Source organism: Podarcis cretensis (genome assembly GCF_951804945.1).
Source record: "Podarcis cretensis genome assembly, chromosome: 2".
NCBI classification, from domain to species: Eukaryota; Metazoa; Chordata; class Lepidosauria; order Squamata; family Lacertidae; genus Podarcis; species Podarcis cretensis.
This window is the reverse complement of record NC_137171.1, coordinates 29,775,504-29,802,520: the sequence shown is the minus strand read 5'-3', so window position 1 is coordinate 29,802,520 and position 27,017 is coordinate 29,775,504. Positions and strand designations below refer to the sequence as shown.

The 27,017-nt window shown below is 44.2% G+C and overlaps 1 protein-coding gene and 1 long non-coding RNA gene across 2 annotated transcripts in view; one reads left to right on the top strand and one right to left on the bottom strand.

Annotated features, from left to right (window-relative positions):
- The window catches only part of LOC307209943 (uncharacterized protein), a 501,253-nt gene that overhangs the window by 310,763 nt on the left and 163,473 nt on the right, over nucleotides 1-27,017 (bottom strand). The window lies entirely within an intron of this gene.
- Nucleotides 26-26,666, top strand: LOC307210144. Its single transcript, XR_013835870.1, has 3 exons — nucleotides 26-222; nucleotides 24,870-25,281; nucleotides 26,408-26,666. It is a non-coding gene; the product is annotated as an uncharacterized lncRNA (long non-coding RNA).

The following is a 27,017-nucleotide window of genomic DNA, read 5'->3' as shown; positions in this document are numbered from 1 at the left end:
AACCTCTTGCTGGATTGCTTGTCATGCATCACTAGGGTTGACAGCTTTATCTTTGAGGAGGTAGCTGCATTTATTTCTAATTAAGTTCCCAATCTCAATCTATTGTGGAAAAGGGTCTTCAGAAATGTGTCTTCCCTTTGGCACAGCACAGCGTTTGCCAGATGAGACTGTCAGCGAACAAAACTGTCTGAAGAAGTACCACCTGCCCCCATGGGTATAAAGGTAGGGAAATCTCTCTTGCCATCATATTCCTACCCCCTATAGTGTTTGCAATTGGTCCTTGATACTCAATCCAGTAGCTTTCCTTTGGGAAAGGAAAGAGATGTGTCCCAGTTGCCTTCCTGCTTCAAAGCACAGTGCAGGGATTGAAGAGAAGCCATTTCTTCATTCCCACAAGTGAACAAATAAAAGGTAAGGCTGAGGAAAAAATGGTGAATATGATATTCCAAGAAAACCACAAATCAGCTTCATATTTTGGAGGCAAGGCAAAGGGCATCTTGGAGATGGAGGGAAAAGGTGCTATGAAAACAAGTTGTTTGGCTGGCAGTGGAAGGGGAATAGGGTAAAAGTACAGTCTTTGGAAGGGTGAAGTGTTCCTCAGCGCTCTGTATCAAATCGAGCTTGTGGATTCCATTTCCAACTCCCCAGAATGCAGTCTCCGTCTTTCCTGCTCACTTTCCCCCAAGCTCTCTGTGGGACCTTGCTGGCATTTACAGAAATCGCTTGTGCATTGTGAAGAGCCATCAGCCAGATCAAGTAGAACAACAATGGGAATTAGCATAATTATGTCAAGCAGGCTTTAAGAACTCAGTGAATGGTTGTTGCATAAAACAAAAAGCTTGGATGGTGAATAGAACCAAGGACAAAGCAAAGTTTTCAGAATTCTAAGCTTCATCAGTATGTGACCTTGAAATTCCGGGTTGCCCCCCCCCCCCAATAATAATGCCAAAGTTTTGTGCTAGTTTTGAGTCGTTTTGTGCTGCAAACCCCAGGTTTTGTGCCATCCCACCCACAACCGAGTAACTGACAAACTGATTCATGATCTTCTGGACCACCGCCTCGCAGACGTGGGGATACAGGGCATAGCCTGTAACTGGTTGTGCTCTTTTATCTCTGGTCGGGGACAGAGGGTGGCACTAGGGAGGGAAATATCGTCGCGCCACTCCTTGGTGTGTGGAGTACCGCAGGGCGCAATTCTCTCCCCAATGCTTTTTAACATCTTTATGCGCCCCCTTGCCCGGAGCTTTGGGCTGGGCTGTCACCAATATGCTGATGACACTCAGCTCTATCTGCTGATGGATGGCCACACAGACTCGGCCCCGAACACACTGACCAGATGCTTGGAAGCTGTGGCTGGATGGCTTCGTGGGAGCCAATTGAAACTAAATCCTTCAAAGACAGAGGTCCTATGGCTAGGTCGGGATGGCATAGGGTTGAGGGACCAACTCCCTTCTCTTGCGGGGGCCCAATTAGTGCCATTGCTTTCCGTTAAGAGTTTGGGTGTAATTCTTGACGCCTCCCTTTCCAGGGAGGCGCAAGTTACAGCAACAGCCAAGGCGACATTTTTCCACGTTCGCCGCATCAAGCAGTTGGTCCCTTACCTTTCCCGCCCCGACCTGGCCACAGTGATCCATGCGACGGTCATCTCCAGGCTTGACTACTGTAATTCGCTCTACGCGGGGCTGCCCTTGAAGCTGTCCCAGAAACTCCAGCGGGTACAGAATGCTGCAGCGAGGCTCCTCACAGGGTCTCTGCCATGGGAGCATATTCACCCAGTGCTTTTCAAGCTGCACTGGCTCCCGGTGGAGTACAGGGTCAGATTTAAGGTGCTGCTTTTGACCTTTAAAGCCCTTCACGGCCTAGGACCCTCGTACCTACGGGATCGCCTCTCCTGGTATGCCCCACGGAGAGCCTCAAGGTCCATAAATAACAACACCCTAGTGGTCCCAGGCCCTAAGGAAGTTAGATTGGCTTCAACCAGAGCCAGGGCATTTCAACTCTGGCTCCGGCCTGGTGGAACGCTCTGCCTCATGAGACCAGGGCCCTGCAGGATCTGATTTCTTTCCGCAGGGCCTGTAAGACAGAGTTGTTCCGCCTGGCCTTTGGCTTGGAGCCAATTTGATTCCCTCCCTCCCTCTCTTTCTTTTTTCTTTTACTTCTCCTCCTGCGATGAGGCAATATTTTAATGTTCCATTATTTTAATGTTGTATTTTATTTTTGTTTTTAAGTTGTAATCATTCATCTTGTTTTTATTATTGCTTGTAAGCCGCTCTGAGCCTGGCCTTGGCTGGGGAGGGCGGGGTATAAATAAAATTATTATTATTATTATTATTATTATTATTATTATTATTATTACAAAGCAAATTGGAGTCATAAGTTAATGCAAAAAAACCCCACTTTGTCAGAATGACTCCAAACCAGTGCCAAAGTGGTGTGATGGTTTTGTGCCGCAAACACTGCTTAGTGCACAGCCCCTCAAACTGAGTAACTGACAATCAAATGTCCATAAAGGTAAAGGGACCCCTGACCATTAGGTCCAGTCGCGGACTACTCTGGGGTTGCGGCGCTCATCTTGCTTTATTGGCCAAGGGAGCCGGTGTACAGCTTCCGGGTCATGTGGCCAGCATGACTAAGCCGCTTCTGGCAAACCAGAGCAGTGCACGGAAGTGCCGTTTATCTTCCCACTGGAGTGGTACCTCTTTATCTACTTGCACTTCGTGCTTTCGAACTGCTAGGTTGGCAGAAGCTGGGACTGAACAATGGGAGCTCACCCCATCGCAGGGATTCAAACCACTGACCTTCTGATCGGCAAGCTCTAGGCTTTGTGGTTTAACCCACAGCGCCACCCAGGACCCTAAAACCCAATCTCCTCCCATTGATGCCAAACCGGTGCCAAAGTGGTGTGCTGAAACTCAAACTGGAGTCACAAGTAAAGGACCAGAAACCCAACTTTGTCCGACTGGCACCAAACCAGTGCCCAAGTGGTGTGCTGATTTTGCACAGTTTTGTGCCACAAACCCTGCTTTCTTTGCAGCCCCCCAAGCTGAGCAAGTGACGCTCAAACTGGGGGCCACAGGGACAACCCAAAACCCAACTTTGTCTGTATGACTCCAAACCGGTGCCAAAGAGGCTGGCCCACGGGCAATGCAGTAGTGGTGGCATTAATGACAGCCTTAGTGGTGGATTTATATTCTGCTTCAGTTTGTTATGGTACTACATCATTGCTGTCGGGGGGGGGGCGCTATACATTGAGTGGTGGTGGTATTTTGATGCTGCTGCTGCTGCTGCTGCTGCTGCTTATAACTTGCACACATGAGCAGCACAGATTCCACAATGATATGCCATGTGGAAGCGCCCTACAAGAAGGCTGAGTGTTGCTTCACTTTATTTATTTATTTTTTTATAAATGTTTATTAAGATTTTTTAAATACAAATGCAAAAATAATCAACAATATAGCATATATCATAACATATTTTCAAAACCTCTTTGGACTCCCTCACATCTCCTGCTCCCACTTACATCGTCTTAAATTTTAACCAGCAAATTGTCATCTTGTTTATATTCTTAGGTCCCATTCTTTTAAATATAGTCTAATAGTTCTCCAAATGGTTTATATTTTCCTCAATCTACTTATCGTCCTAATTCCATCTAGTTTAGTGGTGGTCAATTCTTTATGATCTAGCATCCTTCTTAACATTCAACCAAATTACAATATTTTTGTAAATAAGTCCTAAATTTCTTCCAGTCTTCTTCAACCCTCTCCTCTCCCAGGTCTCGGATTCTGCCGGTCATCTCAGCCAGTTCCATATAGTCTATCAGTTGCATCTGCCATTCTTCCAGTGTGGGTAAATCTTGAGTTTTCCAATGCTTGGCAATGAGTATCCTTGCTGCTGTTGTTGCATACAGGAAAAAAGTTCTATCCTTTTTTGTCACCATCTGGCCGACCATACCCAAGAGAAAGGCTTCCGGTTTCTTGGGAAAAGTATACTTAAATACCTTTTTCAACTCATTATATATCATTTCCCAGAAGGCTTTCACTCTAGGGCATGTCCACCAGAGGTGAAAAAATGTTCCTTCATTTCCTTTACATTTCCAGCATTTGTTTTCAGACAAATGGTATATTTTGGCAAGTTTAACTGGGGTCATGTACCATCTATATCTCATTTTCATTATATTTTCCTTCAAAGCATTACATGCAGTGAAGTTCAGCCCAGTGGTCCACAACCTTACCCAGTCCTCAAACATAATATTGTGCCCAATGTCCTGTGCCCACTTTATCATAGCCGATTTAACCATTTCATCTTGTGTGTTCCATTTTAACAGCAAGTTATACATTCTTGAAAGTACCTTAGTCTTAGGTTCTAACAATTCTGTTTCCAATTTCGATTTCTCCACCTGGAACCCTAACTTTTTATCATTTTTAAAAACTTCCTTAATCTGAGCGTAGTGTAACCAGTCTCGCACTTTATCCTTCATTTTCTCCAAACTCTGCAATTTCCAATTGTCTCCGTCTTTTTCTAGAATTTCCCAATATTTCGGCCATTTGGCCTCCATATTGAGTCTTTTTCGGGCCTTAGCTTCCAGAGGCGATAGCCACCTCGGAGTTTTATTTTCCAATAAGTCTTTATATTTTGTCCAGACATTAAACACTGCTTTCCTGACAATATGGTTTTTGAAGGCCTTATTGATTTTAACCTTATCATACCATAAGTATGCATGCCAACCAAAAGCATTATTAAAACCTTCCAGATCCAATACGTCAGTGTCCTCGAGAAGTAGCCAATCTTTTAGCCAGCAGAAAGCTGCGGCCTCATAGTACAACTTTAAGTCCGGCAGGGCAAAGCCCCCTCTCTCTTTCGCATCGGTTAATATCTTAAACTTATTTCTTGGCTTTTTGCCCTGCCAGACAAACTTAGAGATATCTCTCTGCCACTTCCGGAAGCAGAGTGTTGCTTCACTTTACAGGTGGGTCTCCTAACTGTGGAGATGGTGCTTGTACAGTGGTACCTCTAGTTATGAACTTAATTCATTCTGGAGGTGAAGGAATGACCGCCGGGCATGGAGCACACTTCCACCTGCAGACAAGCTACAGCTGTCTGAACATCGTGCCCTCTATCTAACCTTTTGCTCTCTTAGTAGTCTGCCGTGCCCTGTCTGTGACCTTTGTCTCTTTCGATTAAACATTGTGCAAGGGGAAAGTGACTCAGTGGAAACAGGTGCCAAAATAACTTTGTACCACCCCTCGAACTCAGGATTGGAAGATGTGTAAAGGTCACAGTCCAAAATGTACCTGACTGGTTTTGCATATTGTGCTAATAAAAAGAGCCTTGGCAGAGCTAGCTGGCAGCTTGCTTATGCACAGCTTACCTGATGACCAACACCTGACTCATGTCCTTCACTTCATGGAGGTCCATTCTTAACCTGAAACTGTTCTTAACTAGAGGTGTGCTTTCACTAATGGGGCCTCTTGCTGCTGCTGCGCTGCCGGCACACGATTTCCGTTCTCATCCTGGGGCAAAGTTCTCAACTCGAGGTAACTCTTCCAGGTTAGCGGAGTTTGTAACCTGAGGCGTTTGTAACATGAGGTACCACTGTACTAAGAATTAAGGCTGCAACCCTAAACACATTTTCTAGGGAATCAGCTTTGCTGAGCATCATGGGAGTTGTTTCTGAGTGATGTGTGAAGGGCAGCACTGTGCATCTTCCAGCATTTATTTGTGTATTAAATGTATACCCCTTGGAAGCTGCTTTAGCGCATAGACTATTCTGAGACAGGCCAATGGCATGACTCTATATAGAGAAGCTCCCTAAATTCCCATGATGCAGTAAGGCAGCTTCTGTGTATATTTGACCCCATGAATCTATCTGGCCATGGCATATTATGGCTGGTACTGGCTTCCATGCTTGCCAGTGGTGCCATCGTAGGAGACATTTGGGGCAGAATTCCAGGGCCTTGCTTCACAGCAGATGCCCAAATGCAGCAGGGCTACCTTACCACATTTAGAAGTGATTGAAGTAATATTCACTTCCATCCACAGGCCAAGAAGTTCAGAGTCTGAAATAACCTAGGGTGGATCTACACACAGGGGAAAAACTCACTATAAATAAGTCAAAAATTAAATCATTATAGCAAAAGGGGGAAAAATGCTATGTAAAAATCGCTTTGAAATTCTTTTTGCTCTCTGGCACCTTCTGGTGTTGCATGTTTATAATGAATTTGAAACGTTGTTTTTTACTAACGTAGCTAAGTCCATAACTGCACCACTGATACTTGCTGCTGGAAAAGAAAGTGATGCAATCAACCAGCAAAGGAAAGAACCTTGTATAGCTCAACTTACTGCTGCTCTGGACCTGTTGCTCCCATTCCTTTCATTGGGTGGCCTGCAAAGCAGATCCCACCCATCTTACTTGAAACAAGATAAGAGGGGGGAAAGGCAGTGAACTGCTCTGGCAATGTAAACAAAAGGTGGTCTGAATTCGGTTGTCTTTGTGGCTTGATGATGCTATGGTTTTAATTCTACATGAATGAATACCTCTGGCGAGAAAAGTAAGATCAGCCTTGCACTTTGTGCCATATCTGATGCAAAGGTAATGCACCAGGCAGAGCTTTTACAAAATATGGCTAGCCATTTGTGATTGTGAATGTTGCTGAACAGGATCAGTTAACTTGCCACTAAAGTAGAATCAGGTCACCGAGGTTCAATCAAAGGAGCAAGTATGTTTTTCTGCTTCTGCTCTGGAAGAGAGGGGAGGCAGACTTAAAAGGCTATGGTTTGAGGTAAGGTTGCCTTATTTCCAAAAGGCCATCCTTTGCATGGTTTCTGACCCAGCCGTCTTCCTTAACCTCTCCTCCTAATAATGTACAACCTGTACTTATTGGTTTCTGACCTGGCTCCCCTAATGAGCAGATTTAAATCTAGTTCAGCCACATGAAGGCTTAGCAGGATACCTGGCAGTCAGTCAGTGGCAGAACAGATACTTTTTTAAGAAATGAAAGGGAAGACTAGGCGACAGAGATTGAAAAGTTCCAGAATTCACTCCATGAAATGTGCTCGTTGGAAGACCGGCTGTGAACAACATGACAGTTAATCTTACTTTCCTAAGTAATAGGAATTGCAGGTTGAACCATGTCTCATTTCTGGACAGTTATGAGGCAGCAGTAGGCTATCGTCACAAATATTTAAGGAATACTTGAGTACTATAGTGAGGGGGGAGATTCATTCATCCAACATATTAACCCCCCTTCCCCCCTCCAAAAAAATGCTGCGGCAAATTTGAACAAGACAAGAAATGTACGTCAAAAACAGCAGGTGATGGGCAGCCAAATATATTGTAAGTCACGTTCAGTTTATTTATTTATTTTGTAAAGAACCAGCTAGCAAGTCTGACCTAATGAGCCTTCCTTCTAATCCCAGTTGTGGAGGGCGGTAGATAGGGACATTATGGGGGTACAACAAGAGAAATTCACTCTACACATGAGTCAGGTGTACATGATACCATATGCAACATTTCTCCAATGAAAATAGGGATGTCCTATTCAATTATTATTATTATTATTATTATTATTATTATTATTATTATTATTATTATTATTTTACTATCTATACCCCACTCATCTGACTGGGTTGTCCCAGCCACTCTGGGTGGCTTCAACCATATATAAAAACATAATGAAACATTAAAAACTTATCTAGACAGGGCTGCCTTCAGATGTCTACTAAAGGTTGTATAGTTACTGATCTGCTTGGCTTGGGGGTCGCAAAACTCCATCCCCTCCAATATTTCTCCAATGAAAACAGGGGTGTCCTAAGGAAAAGCAGGATGTTCTGGCATTAAATCAGAAACCGGGATGGCTTCTGTAAATCCGGGACAGTCCCTGGAAAATAGAGACACTTGGAGGGTCTGCCATATGTTCCAGGACTGGCTTTGACCCTGATCCTTAGTTTCAGGCTTCAACCTTGGTTGAACACCCAGGGTGAGCGCACCTTGAGGCTCATGGGCCAAAAACTGGTCTCAAGTAAGAAACATTCCAATAAATGAACATATTGAGACAGGAATGGGTTTATGGGTTTAATTCTGACTGGCCTACTTATGTCCTCCTTGTTTGGCTCTCCCTCTCTTTATCCGTGGCTGAGACTCTCTCAGTCAAGGATATTATTTAACTGGATGTAGCAGGCTGTTTAGAGACTCATTAAAATGCATTGTTTGAGTTGCTAAATGGAAGATGCTGGAATGGATTTACCTTCCAGCAAATCCCCAATGCCCCTCGCTCTGGAACCTACAGATCTGAGCGGAAGCTCCAGAAGCTCCCCTGTGGCCTCTATTCTCCTGCTACCACTAGTCTACTTTGCTCACCCCATGAATATTAATAAGAAGCCTGTCTGCTGGGTCAGCTACCTGCCACTTTGAGCCAGAGTGTTTTTGTTTTGCTCTCCTCCCTCAATACCTTTGGAAACTTGGCTCCCTTTTATCTTGCCGCTACTGGAGCAGCTTTGAACAAGACAGTAAATTTGTGTCAAAAAAAACAAATGTGGTGATGGCAGCCAGATAAAAATTCAGGTGTATAGGAAGGGAAAGCATTTCCCAGCTGGCGGCCATTTTGGGACAAGAACATAGTCTAGAATGAGCTTCTTTGAAGTCTATTTGGCCAGAAACAGCAGCACATCTTTACCAATATGAAATAGACACTGTTTACAGCCTATGTTGTGCTTTCTGGGACATACTAGAAACTAGTTAAAAGCCAACATTGACTTCTGGCTGGAGCAGGGAGTTAGAGGCCACTAGCTCAGATAGCTGTGGAAAATATTTATTTAAGTAAAGCAAATTGGTTTATAAAGCCATTTGTCTGATGTTCTAAGCAATAATACCATGCTGAAATCATATCGACTTGATAAATAAATATACTAGACCTACTGTGACCAACGTTCGAACTAAAGTAATTTACTGGGTTTATTCAATAGACTCTGAATTACACTTGAAAATAGTTCTTGTTATTTCCAAGTGAATTGAACATGAGTTAAGTTTATTTTGCAGTGGGACTTTTGGCATTTTAAAATTTATTTTTAAATTCTAATATATATGGATATATAGGTTTTGTCACACTTTGCGTTTGATAGTGGGCATTGCATTTACCATTTTTACCTCTCTGAAAAGTGATTCTGTTATTTAAATTTAAATATCATAATTGTCATGGGAAATATTTAAAACAGTTGTTCAAATTACATTTTGTGTGTGTGTGTGTGTGTTCTGATGTTTCTAAGCTTTCAGTATATTCTACACACTTTAGCAAGCAGCTTGTAAAATTCTGAAGGCTGAGAAAAATGCCGTGGACCACATGAATGAATTGTGAATTGAACTGGAATGCAATTAGTTTATTTTTGATGGGGGGCAAATTTGAAATGGAACTAATTCCTTTTGGGGAGGTGAAGTGGAACAAATCTCTTTTTTAAAATGAACTTCCCTAAAACTACCTGTAATTCCCTTGCTTCCCTCTTCTCTGCAGCTCTTTTTGTTTTAATGAGGATGAACAAAGCTGAGGGAGAAGCAGGGAAGACTTGTGAGTATTCACACCTGCATGTTTATCATTTGATTCCTCATCGATTGATGCAGCTGAATGTGTCACTGCCTCCACCAAAAAGCATTGCGTCTGAGGTGATATGTAAGTTCGTCTGTGCCGTTTGATTGGTGAGAGGGCTCATTCACACATGTGAGTCATTCCTCAACGCTGCAGTCATTGTGTGAGGAACATGTGTGTGAAAACTTCTCCTGTGTATGAGGACTGGGACATAAGACACTTGATGCCTCGTTCTGCCAAAACTGGAGGTATTAAAAAGGTGGTGAAGGATACTTTCCAACCTCATGTTTTTATTGATATCATCCATTTACTGGCGGCTGTTCAGTGGCAACAGAATGGTATTTGATCACTAAGCATGTTTCCATCTAGACCCACATTCCTGATTGGTATCTGAGAATATATCAAGCATTCCACCCTCCACTCATTTGAAAAGGAAAGCAGCTCTTTTTCTATGCTTGCTGGAAAGGCTCGCAGTGGGAATTGCAGTTAGCATGGGTGAATCAATGTTAAGTCGTTTTGGATTCACAGCTGTCCATGGAGGCGGCAGGTCAATTCTACGTCCAGGGCAGCTGTCTACCAGTTCCATCTGGTACGCTGGCTGAGACCCTACCTGCCCGCAGACTGTCTCGCCAGAGTGGTGCATGCTCTGGTTATCTCCCGCTTGGACTACTGCAATGCGCTCTACATGGGGTGACCTCTGAAATTACCTCTACATGGGGTGACTCTGAAATTACAATTAATCTAGAATGCAGCATCTAGACTGGTAACTGGGAGTGGCCGCCGAGACCCTATACCATATTTTTCGCTCTATAAGACACACTTTTTTTCCCTTCAAAAATTAAGGGGAAATGTGTGTGCGTCTTATGGAGCGAATGCAGGCTCCTTGGCTTCAGCGATAGCAACACAAAGCCTCCAAAGCGCAGAGGGAGAGCTCCCCCCATGCTCCGGAGGCTTCGTGTTGCTTTCGCTGAAGCCGCCTGAAGCCCCTGGAGCACAGCATGAACTCCTGCTGCGCTCTGGGGGCTTCAGGCAGCTATCCACAAGCCTTCGGAGTGCAGCAGGAGTTCTTGCTGCACTCCGAAGGCTTGCAGATAGCCGCCTGAAGCCTGAAGCCCCCCGCTGCACTCCGAAGGCTTGCGGATAGCCACCTGGAGAGCGAGAGGGGTCAGTGCACACCGATCCATCTTGCTCTCCAGGCAAGGTGCTGCACAGTTTTCCCTCTCTGCACAGCGCCCCTTCAGCGAAGCAGGAGGAGAAATGGAAGGGGCTCCTGCCGCTTCGCTGAAGGGGCACTGAGCAGAGAGGGGGAGAAATCCCCCCCCCCTGTTCTCCCCCTCCTATGGTCTGGTGCGTCCTATGGTCCGGTGCGTCCTATAGAGCGAAAAATACGATAACACCCATCCTGAAAGACCTACATTGGCTCCCAGTACATTTCCGAGCACAAGTGTTGGTGCTGACCTTTAAAGCCCTAGTAGGCCTTGGCCTAGTATACCTGAAGGAGCGTCTCTAACCCCATCGTTCTACCCGGACACTGAGGTCCAGCACTGAGGGCCTTCTGGCGGTTCCTTCACTGCAAGATGGCAGAGCTTTCCAAACTGTGTTGTAACATGTTAGTGTGTTGGCTGCAGTGTGTATATGTGTCACATGAACGCTCCCCGCGCTCTTCCCGGGGCTGGAAAGGAGTTAGTTTACCTTTGGTTTGCTGGTAAAACAAAATTACTGTGTCACAAAACGATGCATGTCTAAAACGTGTGTCACCAACATGAAAAGTTTGGAAAGCTCTGCATTACGGTGATGTTTTCTCTGGGGTATATGATTTGTGATGGCTTGTTCATGAAGAACTGCTGTCATCAAGTAATGAAAATGCATGCATGACCCAGCCTGTGTAGATAATAACAAATTTTCAAGCTGCAGAGAGTTAAAAAGCTTTCAGCATATCAGTATCAGGAGAATAGCCTAGTCACCAAGAGCCTTAGGATGGGAAGAGGTTTTTCTGAAATGTTGGCTTCACTTTAATGTCATGACAAATGCAGAGGCAATAAGAAAATGCATTAGTGATGCTTGTCAGAGAAGAAGAATGGCTGAGGACTAGATGGTGTTTTAGATGCCTTATGACTCTTGTGGTATTTCTGCAGTTGGAGTATAGGGGACCTGTGATTGCCAATCCTGGAGGAGGGAAGAAGTTTAGTTGGAGGAAACTTCCTCTCTTGAACTTAATGTATTCTCCTCCTAGCGTTGCCCTACTCCTCTACCCATCTTCCGGCGCTTCCTCCACCGAGCTCCCTCACAGTCCCTAGCTCAGTAATTAGTCCCTTGCCAAGTGTCAGGCCCCTGCGATGAGGTCAGTCATGTCACAGGCAATGAGTTATGGCAGGAAAGGCCAGCAGTTTTGCAGGCCTTGTAGCTTCTCATTAGCTTTTGAGCAAGAGAAACTGGCAAGAGGTACATACTCAACAGTGCTTGCGGCTGAAATGTGATGGTTACCTAACCCTGCTTAAATTGTATGGATCTTAACAAGCTGGGGCTTTCTGTCCACTGAAACCTCCAAAGTTTAGGGTAAAGGGCACGTACTGGAGGGGAAATGGTGAGTTCCCAGAGGGAACAATTTAGGAGTTGTCATGTGCAGCAAAACGCAGTAGCAAGTACCGCCATCTTCTTCACCTGTAACCTGAATTTCAAGGTGCCACCTTAATACTGCTTATGTGTATCATGCCTGTATCTTAAGGACTTCAAGCCTTGTAGCACGTTGCTTGTATAATGACCTCCCACCAGATGTCAAAGAGAAAAACAACTCCCAGACTTTTAGAATACATCTGAAGGCAGCCCTGTTTAGGGAAGCCTTTAATGTTTAATGGATTATTGTATTTTAATATTCTGTTGGAAGCCGCCTAGAGTGGCTGGGGAAACCCAGCCAGATGGGTGGGATATAAATAATAAATAAATTATTATTATTATTATTATTATTATTATTATTATTATTATTATGACTCACCGCTAATTACTCTCCTGTTCTCTGGCCAATCAGGTCTCTGCATCACTCTAGCAGTTCTAATCCAAAAGTATGGCTATGTCAAAGAGGTTGCTCCCATCTGTCTCTGGGCAACAAAACCATGTGGCTGACATTTGACTGTTAGAAGGATTGCCTCTTTTCAAGCCCCTGCTCGGAAAACTCCGACTCCATCTGCCTATTCAGCAGTCTCAGTATAGAATGAATAGGACTGCCTGGAAGTGCAGTTTGAGCATGCTCAGTCTTGTTTCCTTGAAGGCAACACCCACAACATTGGGCTCAAACAGTCTCTTCTTTGTACTATAAATGTGGTTTTTTTTTTTTTTTACTTATACTTTTCTCTTAGCAGAGATGCAATTGCGTGGCGAGGCCCCAGGCCCCGCAGTTACCTCAGAAATAAACACATGGACACAAATATGTTGGGTTAATGGGGTAAATTAGGCCACAACTTTATTGGTTACAGATGTGAGTGGTTTGGCTTAGGCAATTGGGTGAAGCAAGACTATATCCTGACTCCTGCCCATCTGCAGGAAGTTTCTTAAGGGTCGACCACCAGAAAGGGGAGCCCTATGATGTTCATCAATTGAGCACTCCCAGGGTCACCGATGGAGGAGACGAACGGAGGCTGCCCTCCCCAGCTGTGCTGCCGTTTAAACGCCATGTGGCCACCCGATTGGTCAGCCGGGTGGGTGGGTGTGACGCGGTGGCTGGGAGTCCTAATGACATGGGCAGCATTCCTCCATCCACAGCCAGGTCACTGAGAGGTCCCAGATCGCTGCCTGCAACACGGGTCCCCCCTCCGAAAAGGAGAGCTGTTCTGTGACAGAAGAGACTCTTTTTGAACCAAGATAAGAGACTTTTCAGTTTGGTTAGCTGCTAACTGAACTGCAATGCTTAAATGCTCACAGTTATCTTTGCGAGGGACGAGGATGGGGAGAAAAACAGGACGATGAGGCCATGCCCTTTTGACCTCCTAGCAACCCCAAGAGGTCTGGGGGCCATCAGCCGCCATGGCTGCTTCCTAGAAGTGTACATTTGCCTTCTGCAATAGCGCTGCTGCACTTTATGAGCTGCTTGCAGGTTTTATGCTATTTCCCTGCAGAGAAATACATCCTTTGCTGGAAATCTGCGATGTGTGAAGCAGTCCACAGATGCTGCTCCTGTTTCTTTTCCCAGCAACAGCCAGGTACTGACTGGCTGTAGCAGCCAGTAGCACAGAAATAGGGTCTATTGTGCAAACTCATCAAGTCAAAACCGATGCAGTTAGATTTGCCACCTCCTGGCCTCAAAGGGTCTCCCTCTGCCTTTAATAGCTCAGTGATGGAGAAACTTGGCAGTCTCTCCATCTCCCATTAATGCTGTAATGTAGTGGAAGGGCAGCTTCTGCTAAATGGTGTCCATCGAAGCAGCTATTAAAGGGGGGATATTTATTTATTTATTGAATCCCATTCTTCAGCTAAACAAAAACAAAAAACAGCTTCCAGAGCAGCTTACAAATCACAAGCCTGTCCCTGCCCTCGGGCTTACAGTTTAAAAAGACACAGCACAAAAGGACTGTTGATTGGGATGGAGGAGCAGATAAGCAAATTCAGATACAAGTTCTTAGTTGTAAGTTCTAATGACTGGCTGGGATGGAAACAGTTCAAGAAGAGACAGTCCAAAATTTGCTGGTCTCTCCGCTGTGCTTGCATCCCTCATCTTGCTGCCTCTGCTGCAGCTGGATGTAAAGGAATATAAACCAATTTTGGCCCTGGATGTGGCACTCCTATATCCATTTGATGATATATCCTATACACCCCAGTTGGAGTCTCTTCCTGTAATTAAATTACAGTTGTGTGCTTACTCAGGGTGTACGACTTGTACTGGGCATGTCAGGACTGGTCTCCTTTTAAAAAAACACTGCATAGTTCAAATTATCTCCCAATTGCATAGTATGTACAGTATAATGCTTCTCTGGCTAAAGAGTTCTCCGGTTATTTTGGATCAATATATGAAGCTCAACCTTTCATATAAATCTTTGCCAAAAAGCCCACAGCTCCTGCTTTTCTTCAGCACTGGGGTGTTCCCAGTTTTGTTTTTTTCCTAATTCCTTGTCACCATGTTGCTAGACTCTCTGAGAAATCTGCCCCCCATGCCAAAGTCACGGAAGTAAAAGTGCATTCCGGTATTCTCAGTGTCACTAGAAATTACTCAGTGTTACTAGAAAGAGTACATGGGGTGTTTGTGGCTGTTTTGTATCACCACTGTAGCTCAACCCGGAAGGACTAGTTTCTAGTCTGTTTTAGATCAAAGTTGTTCGCTAAACCACATTATTGGAATTTGATTTCCTGCAGACATAGATGGACAGGCAGAGTGACTTTTCTAAAGTTGAAGCCAAGAGGGAATGTGGTGCCTCAGAACATGTTTTCTAGAATGAAGTCCCAATGTTCTTCTACCTAGTATTTTGGTGAGTAACCAGCCAGTGGGACTAAAAGATAGAAGGCATCTATGTGAGGGAACCAGTACTGGAGGATTTGGTCCTCAAATGTCACATGTGTGCTGATATAGAACAATATTCTTTAGAGCCCCTTTTAAAAAGAAGGACGTACTAGGAAGTGAAAGAGAAATTGAGCTTTCTGCTGCAAGCACCAAACCAGCATGTGACTTGGAAGGTTGCTTCGTTCGCAGTAAAGGCAGGTAAATGCAGAGAAGAGTTTTTGGATTCTGTTTCTGTTAATTGTCAAGGAGATATGAAGACACAAGAATACTAAATGGATCTCCTGTTGGATGGATGGATGGATGGATATGAATTCGAATTCCTGGATGTCAGGATCCACGTTTGAGGCAAGTACTCTTTGGTGCGAGAACCCCAGCAGAGTTTTAAAGTCACAAAATATGCAGCAAAGTAAATCATGGAGATATAGGCTATTAGACCTTTAAAATATGTGCCCCTCCAAGTGAGTTCCAAAATGTCCCCTTAAAAGTTTTCTTTCCATAGTTTTCCTCTTCCCCCAGCATACGAAACAGACCACATGTTTGGTAAGTTACAAAATGGTTTACTTACAAACTCTCCAAAGGTCAGATTCATGTGCTTCAGACAAGGTTGCACAGATAGTAAAACATAGCTTAGTTACAAAGCAGTGAAGGTTCCTAAATTATTGGTATAGAGTGGCTAATGAGAGCCATGTGGTTAAGCTGGAGCAACCAGCTCAAACCTCTTCACGCAATGAGCTTCTCTAGTTCATCCCAAAGTGAGGGGAAGTGGATATAGCTAACCCTAGCAGGATAGCTTACTCTATGGTATTAACCCTTTCATGCAGTTATTAGACTTAATCATGTTGGTTGTATGAGGCCAGTTATCCCACATCTTCTCATGTCATCTCCATATATATGTGTGTGTGAATGCACACGCGCGTGCACACACACACACACACACACACCTCTGTTTCTTTTTAAACAAAGCTCTGTTTATTTTAAGGATATGTATATATTTTATGTAACTACTATACTTTTATGAAAGTTTTGGTACTTTTTATGTCCTGGAATGATCTATGGACTTGCACAATAAACTTTATTCATTTGTACTTCAGATAAGTCATAGATATCAATGTGCCTTAATTATGTCTATTCAATAAACAACACTTTGAACAGAATTTTAAATAGCTTGGTTGGGGCTGGGGAACTGGAATTAGAAAGGCTGAGTATTCATGATACTTAGAGGCTTCTCTTAAATCCTTGAGAATGTAGGTTTGCCTATGATTGATTAGTAAGTTACCTTGACCTTTGTAAAGACAGCTTCATTTTATTTAAGACAGAACATATATATACGCTGAAGGAAAAAACTATTATAAATATAACATTTAAAGTTAACTTCTCCCCTGATTAGACAAACTTCAGGAAAACTTTCCCATTGGAACCTTACCATTTTTTTAAAAAATCTTGACGTGTCATTATAGTAGGTTTGCTATGTCAGAATTCTTCAGATTGCCTGGAGGGAAAAATCCTATTGAAATCCCTCAAGCTCCATAACAAATGTCATGTAATTTATGATTGGTTGGTAAATTGTCATTTGCTGATAAGACTCTGGCATACAATGAGACCAAACAAAAAGAAAGAAGAAAGAAAGAAAGAAAGAAAGAAAGAAAGAAAGAAAGAAAGAAAGAAAGAAAGAAAGAAAGAAAGAAAGAAAAGTGGGCTGATTCTGATGTTTCACCACAAGTTTTGCTTTCTTAAAAAAATTCCATATTCATAAGAAACTGTTTTATTACAAAATTATAATATTTCAAGGGATAGAAAAATCAGTTTCCCTTTCAATTCTGGTTAATTTTCCTAACAGTAAAATCCAACCCGTACTCAGGAAATGTTATTTTTTTCCATATGGGCTGCCAAGTAAAGGGAGTCAGGTCAGACTAAATCCCTGGCTCTTAAGAGTCTGTCTGTTCCTTTGACCCTTCCCCCCAAGTCTTGGGTCTTGTCCTCACTCAACCGAAGCCTTCCATCTGCTCTGCCATCCCCAGATTTAATGGGCTTTAGCTCTGGAGAGTAAAATTCCCTCCCTCCCTCTCTGCCACTTTCTTAATAGACCTATAGCTCTGACAATGATGTCTTTCTGGTTTCCTTGTTGCTTGTTGCTGTGGAAGGAGGGGAGAGCATCAGGTAATCATCTGCCATATAGCTTATTCAACAGAGGCCCTCTGCTGGTCTGCACTCTGCCTTCTGGTCATATAACCAGCAGTGCACTTAGGAAATGTTAAACTTTGGACTTAATGGTCTTATGGGTCTGGGAGGAGAGGCTTTTCAGATGTTACTTGTATTACCTCATTTCAAAATGTAGTAACTCAGCCCTGCTGCATTTGGGAGCTGTCCTGCTCATTCTTCTGAAAGAGCTCCTGGACCCTCTGCCCTGGTGACACTCCTGCAAGTGCACTGGCCTTTACTCACACTGATTTTGAGCGTCCGAGCTTCACCGATCAATGGCAAGGTGTTTGCATACTGCAAGTGATTCCTATCAATGCCTTTAACTGTATATGATGGCTACCAGCTGGTGCTATTGTATAAAACATAACAATATTGATGTAAGAGGTGGGGGGGAGTATTATTTGAGCTGCTAGGCAAGTCGTGCTGCTCTTGTAGACGAAGGGAATGGGAGGGAAGGGAAAAAAGGGAAAAAAAGCCAAAACATGAAAAGAACCCCCTCTTCAAAGCATTCCCCAAACCTTCTCATCTTCTTTGCCTCTCACTTCCATACTAATTCCTCCTCCTTGCTTGCCCGCTTCCTTCCAGAGTGGAAAATCTACCCCATATCCCAAACATTTCTCATCCTCGTGGTGTAGAAATCTTGGCTCCTCTGACAACTGGGGAAATGGATGCAGATGGAAGGACAAAGTGCCTGTTTAGGACTAGTGACAATAGGCTGGTGACTGCTGACAGCAACAGTCTGCATCACCAAATAATTGCATTGGCTACTTCCATGGGGAGGTTGTGCTTAGGAACCCAGTTGAACCAGCCCCAATAGCCAATAATACCTGATGGGATCCTAATGGCAACCCCACCTCCTGCCTACACAGGCTGTGTTTGCTTATTTTGTCATATTATCAATTCACCTGGAAGTGTGCTGTTTTAGTATAATGCACAGGACACTGCACAGTATAAGCACTGAGTTCAGTGACCCAAAGAGCTTGCAGTCTAAAGGGTGAGCATATAGATAGAGGAGGGCCAGGGATGAGAGAAGCAAAGGAAAACAAAGGATGGAATGAGCAAATTCAGGGGAAAGTGTTTATGGATGTGAGGATGCCACGCTCACCACCCTCTGAGAATAAAATAAATAAAAAGAAAGCTCATACCAATAACTAACTTAGTTGGTCTCTAGTGCCTGCATTGGTGGTTCAGTGGTAGAATTCTCGCCTGCCACGCAGGAGGCCTGGGTTCGTTTCCCGGCCAATGCAACAGTTGCTTTTATGGGACGCAGGTGGCGCTGTGGGTTAAAGCCTCAGCGCCTAGGGCTTGCCGATCGAAAGGTCGGCGGTTCGAATCCCTGCGGCGGGGTGCGCTCCCGCTGCTCGGTCCCAGCGCCTGCCAACCTAGCAGTTCGAAAGCACCTCCGGGTGCAAGTAGATAAATAGGGACCGCTTACCAGCGGGAAGGTAAACGGCGTTTCCATGTGCGGCTCTGGCTCGCCAGAGCAGCGATGTCACGCTGGCTACGTGACCCGGAAGTGTCTCCGGACAGCGCTGGCCCCTGGCCTCTTAAGTGAGATGGGCGCACAACCCCAGAGTCTGTCAAGACTGGCCCGTACGGGCAGGGGTACCTTTACTTTACCTTTAAGGTGCTACTGGAAGGATTTATTTTGTTTAGTTTAGTTTAGTTTAGTTTAGTTTAGTTTAGTTTAGTTTAGTTTAGTTTAGTTTAGTTTAGTTTAGTTTAGTTTAGTTTTGTTTTGTTTTGTTTTGTTTTGTTTTGTTTTGTTTTGTTTTGTTTTGTTTCGACTACAGCAGACCAACACACTACCTACCTGTAACTAGAACCCTCTGAGAAACAATGCTAGTCCTATTGAGATTCTTTGTTTAGTTTTCCTTGAAATCCCTCTTGGGTTTCTCCTGAAGAGGAACCTTCAAAGCTACCTTGAAACTTTGCTTGAGGCAAAATTCAGTAGCAAGTCAAGTCCCAAACCTGATCAAGTTTGCCCACTGCAGGGAGAGTTTCCTCCAGATATCCAGCGCTGGTGAAAGGCCTTTGAGAATACCCATGGAGAGGAATAAGCAAGAGTTTCCTTTGAATGGAAAAGCCGGGTTTTGTATAGACTATCCGCTGTTCTCCTTGTCTAAAATAGACAAGGGAAGAAAGAATGGGCTCAAAGTGTTACTGATCACATTTAGCCTGGATGTGAGGGGAAATGGACTCCCTGTTAAGAGTGGAGGTACATTGGAATGGGTTGCTTAGGAATGTGGTACAATCATCACTAGAAGAGCAGGCTAGACAAGTTTATGGCTAGATTAGTTTAGATAGTAGCAGTATAATTGGACTGGATCATACCATTTCCAGCCATATGTTCAACTCTGAAGCTGAAGGTACATAGACAAAGGTAGTTTTAAGCACGTTCATATGTCTGACAGGGGAATGGACTTGATTAAATCCCTTCCACCTCTGATTCTATAGCTCCTTCCTAGCAGAAAGTATCACATAGTTGAGCATGCTTGTGGATGCTCAGAAAGCTACAATCATGCACTGGGGAAATAAGTGTAAATGAATGCTGGAGACAGAGAGATAGAATGTGAAGGAAAAGGTCCTTAGATCAAAAGTAAGAGTTACTGGCAGGAGTCTTGAGCAAAAAATTAAATGGAATAGCACATTCCAGTAACTATGTTTTATGAATCAGTCTGCTAGATCTGTGGCTCCTAAGCATTTTGACTTTCAGGCTTGTTTCCTAAGACTTGTTGGCATGTCAAAATGGAATAAATAATTTTGAGGAGACACAGGATTGCATGAGCCTTTTGAACATGTCAGTATTCAGTTGCATTTTGAGGTGCTAAAAATACAATCTAAATACTTGGTGACACCTTCCAGATATCGCTTCTGGGGTTGTGAAGATAGCACACTCCATCTGACTCATAAAACACCAATCATCAGATGTGATGTGGGCAGGAGACAGGATGATCAGCAAGTGTTCCATTTAGATTGTCATGAAACCTTCCTATACAGCTGGTGATTACTAGGAAACAAGAGTTTTTACCTTTTGTTGTGGCATACATACAGTCATTTAGAAGAATATACAAAGAACTTACCCAGCCTGTGGACTGATTAACTCTTACACATTTTGCAATGCTTAAAGGTCCCAGTTTTGAATGAATCCCATTTTCATGATGTGAGAAAGCACTCACTGTTCCAAGCTTCACTATGCCAATGGAATCATTTCATCTTAGTGGCATAGTGTCTGTTCTTCTCCAAGGCAGCAAGAAATCTATATTTTTACACCAGTGATGAGAATGTAATTGTGAATTCTGGATATTCCAAGCTCTCCTCATTTGAACGAGTGGCATGGGAGTCAAAGTGTAGTATGGTTATGCACTGAAATAATTGGGAAATAGTGTCATTCAACCTGACTATAGGGAAAGAGAGTCTGGGGTCTGATAACACTGTAATGAGTGCTGTACATATATCTGGAGGAAGTGGAAGGAAAGGAACTTCATGGAGGAAATATGAAAATAATAATAATAATAATAATAATAATAATAATAATAATAATTTTTTTATTTATATCCCGCCCTCCCCAGCCGAAGCCGGGCTCAGGGCGGCTAACAATAATCAAATAATCAAGCAATCAAATAATCACACATTCAAAATATTAATTATAAAAATTAATTAAAATCAAATTAATGGCAACCGATTAAGCAAGATTCTGTGCAGGTTGCCAGAGGAGGGAGTCAGGCTGCACCCTGACCAAAGGCCTGGTGGAACAACTCTGTCTTGCAGGCCCTGCAGAAAGATATCAGGTCCCGCAGGGCCCTAGTCTCTTGTGACAGAGCGTTCCACCAGATTGGAGCCGCGGCCGAGAAGGCCCTGGCTCTAGTTGAGGCCAGCCTAACCTCTCTGAGGCCTGGGACCTTGAGGATGTTATTATTTGCAGACCGTAGGTTTGTGGGGCATACCAGGAGAGGCGGTCCCGTAGGGGACTGAAGTGAAGGACTGAAGTGAAATAGCTAGTAGATAAGGAAGGGAAGGCTTGGGGTGTATTTTAGAAGGACCTCAATATTTCAAAGTAATGTATTTAATGTGTACACGAGTGGCCTATTCATTCAAATGTGAGGTATATAGTTTTAAAAAAACTAAAATCATCCAACGCACACAAACATTTAGGCCATAGCTTTTAATTTCTTGCCAGTGAGAAATAAAATGGTTGGCATGCAGTTTTATCTGGAAGGACAGATCTTGAAGCTGAGGCTCCAATACTTTGGCCACCTCGTGAGAAGAGAAGACTCCCTGGAAAAGACCCTGATGTTGGGAAAGATGGAGGGGCACAAGGAGAAGGGGACGACAGAGGACGAGATGGTTGGACAGTGTCCTCGAAGCTACCAACATGAGTTTGACCAAACTGCAGGAGGCAGTGGAAGACAGGAGTGCCTGGTATGCTCTGGTCCATGGGGTCACGAAGAGTCGGACACGACTAAACGACTCAACAACAACAACAACAACAAGTGCCTCTTCATGATAGGTCTCTACCTCTGCACTGTCAGCCTCTTTGGAACATCACCACATCTTGCAGTAACAAATTTCACTGGGTGGGATCCAACATAAAGCTATCACGGTTGTTCCATCAGTGCAAGCATTTCTGCTTGCCAGATGGAATGCTCTCCCCTCTCCTCTCCCTGTGCACTATTCTGGGGGGCTCTTCCAACCTTTCAGTGTGGATTGGGGGGTGAGGAACTAGGAGGAGTTGGAGGGAAGCTGCACTGTGCTAGCAGGAGCCTTTGTGCCGATGTCTGCTGGCCCACTGGGTTAGTTGAATCCAGCCCATAGTTTAACACGCAGCCCCAGCCTCATTTTATGCAACTACTAATTCCTCCTAAAGCTGTCCCCTTCCATCCCACAATAGTTCTCTCTGTCCTGTTCATTTCCTCCTTACCTCTCCCAGCTTTTTTAAAGTGTTTCTTTCTACATAGTTTCCAAACAATTGGGAGGGACAGTATTTTTTGGGTAGTAAAAATTAATCAGTTTCTGAAAATTCATTTACTGGTTCCATGACTTGAGAGAAAGAATCCTCCTCCCAGCTGTTTGAGAACAAATGGTTAGGTTTCTGCTATATGTGCACGCATGCATATGCATTTATGCATTGCACATTAATGTCAGGAACTGCTTTCACTTGCTTTCCAGAATAGTAGTTGTGTTGGTCTATTGTACTAAAAAACAAAACAAAAATCATTTGTATACGTATTCGAAAATGACCCACCAAACCCATTAATGCTTGCTTCTGAGCAACCCTGCGTAGTATTGGAAATTATAATCTGAGTTAGCCTTGGTGAAAACTGAAGCATGGTGGTCTAGCCTGGATTAATTAATCCAGAACACTTTTGTCTCTGGTTCAACTCATCATTGGCTCTGACGCTAGCCGCTACTAGAATGTGACCCCCCCCCCAACATATTGCCCCCACAGGAATGCGGACCTCTACGGGGGAGGCTGGGGGGATTTCCCATCTCTGTATTAGTCCATGGGATGAAGACGGCATGCTTTTCATCATAGTAACACTTGTCTGTGCTAGGCTAAGAGTGCACTTTTAAAGCATCACGGGGTGACTTCTGTTGTGGTGCCTATGACTGGCATTCTTTCACAGCAGATGGAACACTGGGCTGCAACAAAAACAACTCACTCCCTCTCTCCCCCAGTTTCTGTGGAGACTCATCTGGTTGGAAGCCAGACACTGTTGTATGGAAAGAGCAAACAGGCGTGGTGGGGGTGGCGGTGGCAGAAGAGAAGGCGGATGGGAGCTCTGTCAGAAACACAAAGTAAGCTCTGCATTTTGCCACATAAAAATAGCATTTTAGTTGCAAAAGTAACCACTCCTTCTGGTCATGAAAAGGCTGTCCTTAGAAACAGTACTTTAAAAATTATTATTTAAAATAAATCTTATTGAGGCCCTGTTTGGCCATAAATGTTTGTGTGAGAGAAGCAGCCACAATGGTTCAGCTGCAACTCTGTGCACACTTACCTTGGAGTAAGCCCCACTGAAACGCCAGGGATTACTTCTCAGTAAACATGTTTAGTACTGAGCTGTGTTTTTCTGAAGAATTACCACGGGAACCTGCAGCAAAATGTTGTAGTACACCGTCACATCCTAGCAGGAGGGTGCCTGCTCATAGTTCCAGTCAACCATGCCCTCCTCCAAGTTTTCTGGTACATTCCTACTTGCCTACTAAGCATGTCCAGTCCCCTTTTGGACCGGGCTGGGGGCGGGAAGTTGCCCCCTTGTGAGTTTTGTTCTGTAAATGTACTTCTGCAAACCTTGGGGTTTCCCTAAGCATGCTGATACCTCTCTGTTGTCCCTCAGTGGCTCCAGTCCTATCAGCACTTACCACTTGAGTTGACTATTATTATTAATGATAATTTTATTATTTATACCCCGCCCATCCGGCTAAGTCGCTCCAGCCACCCCAGGCAGCTTCCAACACACATAAAAACATAATAAAACACCAAACATTAAAAACTTCCCTATACAGGGCTGCCTACAGATGTCTTCTAAAAGTTGTATAGTCATCTATCTCCTTGACATCTGATGGGAGGGCGTTCCACAAGGAGGGTGCCACTACTGAGGTCTTCTGCCTGGTTCCCTGTAATTTCTCACATTGAGGGACCCTCGGAGCTGGACCTCAGTGTCCAGGCTGAACAATGATGGTAGAGAGGCACCTCAGGTATAAGGGGCCAAGGCTGTTTAGGGTTTTAAAAGTCAGCACCAACACTTTGAATTTTGCTCAATTTAGAGCACAGCTTAGAGGGAGCCATTGAGATGTGGATATTATATTCGTCTGTAAATTGCTTTGTGTCTGCGTTACCTTTAAGCATGTCTCTAAATACCTAGAAAAAGCAGAGGGGTTGCTCACATTCATTTCTCCTTCTCACGATTGCCATCTGCTTTTGGTCTCATAGGTCCTAGTATCCCATGAATCACTATGACAACATGCTTGAGTCTTCTATCTCAGTTGTAAGGTATGGTCCAAAAAAAGGCAATTGGATCATTAAAGTGACACACCAACCCTTTCATTCTTTTGCACCCTCAAGAAATGTAAGGCATCACTGATACTGAAAAAACATATCATATCATTGACCATCTCAATGGAATCACACTTGTGTTTTTACCCAGAGGCACAAGCTCCCCTGTAAAACTAAAATCTTGCCACATCTTCAATATATGTATGCATTCAGAAAAGCATGTCAAGAGAAGGTTGTGCTCAAAATATCAGGTGGCCTGGCTGATCACTTACTCTTAATTACATGCCAGTTCCCTGTTGCAGGCCGGCACTGTTCACCTTGCTGCCCAGCTTCTCGTGTGAAACAACTGTGTGATTAATGGAGTTGACAAACACACCCAGCATCCACTGAGTGTGCCACTCACAGTTGGCATTGCAAGCCCCAGGGTGAAACGAAAAATATACCCAAACCACTATATCCTGTATATGGTGAACACTGCAAACTCCTCTGTTCCATCCTCTATGGTCTTCAATCCTTCTGGTTCTTGAGCGGCAGGAACATGCAAAGGTGGTGCCAAGGAAGAAAAGTTGCTCCCTTTTGCTAATAAAGCAAACTTTATCCCATTACAGAGAGATCTGCTCAAGACAACTACATACTGGGCAGTATTCCCAGGAATCCACTTTCTCAAAGTTGTTTTCTGGGGAGGTCTTCCATCCCTTTGCTGAATCCTCAGTTTCCCTCTGTTAACCCATTATTATTGGGTTAATGACTTACACAACCTCTATTAGCGGATGTAATAATTGGAACTGAGTAGGACTGAGTACATTCCCTATTGTCCTTCCTCTCACCGAAGGGGGGAAGCTGACAACACTGGCTATTTCATTCAGCCAGAGATGTACCCTACAGATGTTGGACAACTCCCATCATACCTGACTATTGGTCATGCTTCCTGGAGTTGGTGGGAGTTGTAATTCAACAATATCTGGAGGGTACCACATTGGCTATCCCTGCCATTTCATCCTCATAGGCACTGCCCTCCACAGGTAATAATAATAATAATAATAATAATAATAATAATAATAATAATAATTTATTATTTGTACCCCGCCCATCTGGCTGGGTTTCCCCAGCCACTCTGGGCGGCTTCCAACAAAGATAAAAAATACACTAAAATGTCACATATTAAAAACTTCCCTGAACAGGGCTGCCTTCAGATGTCTTCTGAATGTCAGGTAGTTGTTTATCGCTTTGACATCTGATGAGAGGGCATTCCACAGGGTGGGCGCCACTACCGAGAAGGCCCTCTGCCTGGTTCCCTGTAACTTGGCCTCTCGCAGTGAGGGAACCGCCAGAAGGCCCTCGGAGCTGGACCTCAGTGTCCGGGCAGAACGATGGGGGAGGAGACGCTCCTTCAGATATACTGGACCGAGGCCATTTAGGGCTTTAAAGGTCAGCACCAACACTTTGAATTGTGCTCAGAAACGTACTGGGAGCCAATGTAGGTCTTTCAAGACCGGTGTTATATGGTCTCGGCGGCCGCTCCCAGTCACCAATCTAGCTGCCGCATTCTGGATTAGTTGTAGTTTCCGGGTCACCTTCAAAGGTAGCCCCACGTAGAGCGCATTGCAGTAGTCCAAGCGGGAGATAACCAGAGCATGTACCACTCTGGCGAGACAGTCTGCAGGCAGATAGGGTCTCAGCCTACGTACCAGATGGAGCTGGTAAACAGCTGCCCTGGGTACAGATTTGACCTGTGCCTCCATGGACAGCTGTGAGTCCAAAATGACTCCCAGGCTGCGCACCTGGTCCTTCAGGGGCACAGTTACCCCATTCAGGACCAGGGAATCCTCCACACCTGCCCGCCTCCTGTCCCCCAAAAACAGTACTTCTGTCTTGTCAGGATTCAACCTCAATCTGTTAGCCGCCATCCATCCTCCAACCGCTTCCAGACACTCACACAGGACCTTCACCGCCTTCACTGGTTCTGATTTAAAAGAGAGGTAGAGCTGGGTATCATCTGCATACTGATGAACACCCAGCCCAAACCTTCTGATGATCTCTCCCAGTGGCTGCATGTAAATGTTGAAAAGCATGGGGGAGAGGACAGAACCCTGAGGCACCCCACAAGTGAGAGCCCAGGGGTCTGAACACTCATCCCCCACCACCAAGGTAGGCTTGCTGGCATCCAGGTTTTAATTTTTGGTTCCAGGTGAAGACCTTTTTATTTGCCCGGGTGTTTTAATCTTTGTGTGTGTTTTGTTATACTGCATTGTATTAATGTTTTAGTGCTGGTAGCTTTATTTAATTTGCTTTTATGTTGTGCTTGGCGTTTTCCTTTTGCTGGTTTTAAGCTGACTGTCAACCGCTCAGAGAACATTTGTTGTTGGACAGCATACAAATATTGTAAATAAATTAAATTTGCACCTGTTGCTGAAATTCTGGCTGCATGTGCTCCAAGCATTTGCAGATTTGTTTGGAATTATTCCTCAGGAAAGAAATATGCACTGCTTTGCTTCCTAAGAATAAGAGGCCTTCTCCCTTCCTCTCACTCCACCAAAATCCCTCCTCCTTAGTGAGCAATGTGCATAGAACCATTTAAAAAAGAAATAGGGCAAACTCTGACATGAAGCTCTCTTAGAGAGTAGAGGCTTTACGTTAGGGTCACATGCACATAATGAAGGAGAGCCAGGTTTCAAGATGCTGTTTCCCTGACAACCAGAAGGCAGGGATGAAAGAGAGAGATGGGAGGTGACTTTTCAGAGATGTCATTAACTGGCTC